At 49.5% G+C, this 3,625-nt stretch overlaps 1 pseudogene; it reads right to left on the reverse strand.

The window, feature by feature from the left end:
* Positions 1 to 663: 663 nt before the first annotated feature.
* LOC127191726 (60S ribosomal protein L9-like) lies at positions 664 to 1,218 on the reverse strand (annotated as a pseudogene).
* Positions 1,219 to 3,625: the final 2,407 nt, after the last annotated feature.

The following is a 3,625-nucleotide window of genomic DNA, read 5'->3' on the forward strand; positions in this document are numbered from 1 at the left end:
AAGATCAAGGTATTAGCCAAATTTTGTACCCTCTGAATATTAGAAAGGATCTATTTCAGGCCTGTCTTCTAGTTTCTGATAGTTTAACATGTGGTGAAAACAACCCCAATATATACATGGCCTTCCGATATACATGTCTTCTGCCCACATTTTTAAAAAAAGATTTATTTATTTATTTATTTTATTATTATTATTTTATTTATTTATTTATTTATTTATTTTGGTTTTTCGAGACAGGGTTTCTCTGTGTAGCCTTGGCCATCCTGGACTCACTTTGTAGACCAGGCTGGCCTCGAACTCACAGCGATCCACCTGCCTCTGCCTCCCGAGTGCTGGGATTAAAGGCGTGTGCCACCACGCCCGGCTCTTATTTATTTATTTATTTATTTATTTATTTATTTATTTATTTATTATGTATACAGTGCTCTGCTTGCATGTATCCCTGCACACCATAAGAGGGCCCCAGATCTCATTATAGATGGTTGTGAGCCACCATGTGGTTGCTGGGAATGGAACTCAGGACCTTTGGAAGAGCAGCCAGTGCTCTTCTTAACCTCTGAGCCATCTCTCCAGCCCCCTGCGCACATTTTAAAAAGGCACCAGGCACTATATTGAAGACCTAACCCCTACTACAACAACTTCCGGAGCTGGGTAGCTTAGGTCTCACTCACCAGCCTGCTGCACCGTTCCCTTTTCAGACATGTAGACACCATCCAGACCCTTTCTGATAGCCTTGTGTTTAGCTGAGGAGGCTTGCTGAATTTGAAACATATTCAATATCATTTCCTTCCAGGACTAACCCACCCTTCTGGGTTTGAGAAGCAGAACGAGCAACACCTGGCCTCATCCGAACCCTGCGGATGTGTCTCTCACCCAAGATGCTTTGGATTTCAACCAAGGACCCATTCTCCTGAGTGACAACGTCAATGGGAACCTGAGATTTCATCATGTACCGGAAGCCAGCGTGTCACCCTTGACGGTGTTCTGAACGTGACTGCAGATGGCTCTGACAGTGGGCCGGTTCCTTCTGTTACCCACCATTTGTCAACTCGGAGCCTCTTTTTTTTTTTCCCCCAAAAAGACTCAGGTCTTCATTGATGTGATTAAAGTCCCTCTGCAGAGTTCCCCTGGGGCCCTTCACAATGACTGTGTACCCTTCGGAGTGATGGTGACATTTTCTGGGATGTCAACAGTCTGATCGATGAGGATGGACTTCATTCTCGAAGTGTCTGGGGCAAGAAAAGGCCACACCTGGCTTTTTGACATGAGGCTTTTGATGTGCATTCTAGAGACCAAACTCAGGCCCTCGCGCTTGCATGGCAAACACTTTACCCACCGAGACAGTTCCCCCCAGCCCCTCAGAAGCAGGCTCTTGTTTCATACTCTGCTTTTTCTGGAGGTGGATGGGGACATTGTTTGTTTGCTTGCTTGTGTGTTTGTTTGTTGAGACAGGGTCAAATACAGCCCAGCCTGTCCTTGAATTTGCTACGTAGCCAGGCGTGGCCTTGAACTACTACTGGTCCTCCTGTCTCCACCTTCTCAATGCTGGGATTATAGGCTGGTTTGTGAGATGCTGGAGAGAGAGAGAGAGAGAGAGAGAGAGAGAGAGAGAGAGAGAGAGAGAGAGAGAGAGAGAGAGAGAGAGAGAGAGCGCGAGCCCTGGCCTTCCTGAATTTGGACAAGCAGACGCACGTTGAGGCACGCGAGGCCCACATTCTGCTTTTGTAGGGAGGAAACTATAATAGGATTGACTAGTGTCACTCCGCTCCTCTGGGCCTGTTCCTGTTACTGAGTCAAGAGGGATTTCCCAGGGGACTGCCAGAAGCTCTAAGGCCCAGCAGGACAGCCTCTGCCTCTTGTATCTTCTGCTACATCCCTAAGCCCAGTTGGGGGATGGGCAGACAAACCTGAGGCCAGGCCACTGCTCCCTGAGACCGTCAGCAGGAATGCTACAATTGTCCCAGGCCCCCAGGCTCAGAGGAACAGCCTGTCCTAGGAGAAGAGGGTGTGACAGGACCTGGTGCCAGCCTTTGGGAGTCTCCTTATTGTCTCCACAGAAGCACAGGCCCCAGAACAACCCCAGAGGTTCTAGGGGAAGTGCGGTCTTGCCAAGCCACTCCCTTGACTCAGACATGTGGCCAGAGGACGCTGGGGATAGCAAGACACCAGGCAGCGTGATGGGACGGTTCTGGCTCCGAGCATGAGTCCTGCCTGGAGTGCTGGGCAGGGCACAGCCCTCTGGAAGGGAGACCTGGAGTGAAAGAAGCCCACGCTGTGCAGAGTGGATACGGGATGAGGGTTCTGCTGGCTAAGTCCTCTCAGCACAGAGGACTCTTCTGCGGGGCAGCACTCTGCGAATGTGCCTAACTCACAGCGGACCTCATTAGTCTCCTCCCATCAGCCCTTTCAGCCACTCTCCCATGTATTTTATTATTTTATTCGCAGTCGAGCACTATAGATACGCCACCCCATAGACTCATAGACACGCCTCCCAGCAGCTCCAATCCCAGGAGGCTTGTAGTCAGAGAGGCTGCATGCTGGAGCTGGAGGTGGTGCTGAGGAGGTAAAGGAACTTGGCGTGGAGCCTAATGACTTGACTTTGATTTCCCAGAATCCACATGGTAGAAAGAAGGAGTCCTCTGAACTCTACACTCGTGACACTGTGGTTCCTCCCATAAAATAAGTATAATAAAATGTTTGGAATGGTTTTTGTTTGCTTTCATGAGACAGGGTCTCGCTTTGTAACTCTGGCAGCCAGGAACTCACTATGTAGACCAGGTTAGCCTCCAACTCAGAGATTCACCTGGCTTCTGCTCCCCAAGTTTTGGGATTAAAGGCATGTATAACCATACCAGGTCATATAGATAGATAGATAGATAGATAGATAGATAGATAGATAGATGTGTGTGTGTGTGTGTGTGTGTGTGTGTGTGTGTGTGTGTGTGTGTGTAATTGTGGAGGCAATGTAAAGTCCTAAGTCAGGTCCCAGCTCCAGGCTTTTCATATCCAAACCTTGATCCCCTCTCACCTACTAAAAAGCATCCCTAGTGTTCTCCACACCATCAGGATAGCTTTCCTGTGCACCCTGAGACCTCAGAACAAAGCTGCCTGCACTAAAGAATGGGAACAAACTCTGAACTCTGCAGGCAACGAGAGGGCCAGAATGAGGGGACTTAGCCAGTCACTCTAAGGGGAGGCTGTCCCTGCATCCTCTGGTGCAGGATAAACGTCGGTGGAACTGCTGAATACACAATATCTAGATGGGCCTTCTGAGTACCACGATAAGCCCAATACTCACGTGTGTGACCAGGACAGAAGGGATGACTAAATTCAGAGCCATGTCTGAGTGTGGGGCCAGCCGTATCCCTGAGACCAGGACTTTTCTTCCTCTTATGCAAGAAGTCAAGGCCTTGGCAACAGTTGCAGCCTGCTGGCACCAGGTCCCCGAAAGGGTCATTGTTTGGCAAAAACAGGAAACTGCCCGAGGGGAAGTGTGACCTCACCTCAGTGAACCCCTGAAGAATGGCCCCCGAAAAACTTGAGGACGTGCAAGCAGGCACTGACAAGTTGCAGCTGTGCCTCCCCTGCACTCCAGGTTAGTATTGGACCTATCTCAACCCTGAGC

Source organism: Acomys russatus, chromosome 7 (genome assembly GCF_903995435.1).
Source record: "Acomys russatus chromosome 7, mAcoRus1.1, whole genome shotgun sequence".
In the NCBI taxonomy this organism is placed as follows: domain Eukaryota; kingdom Metazoa; phylum Chordata; class Mammalia; order Rodentia; family Muridae; genus Acomys; species Acomys russatus.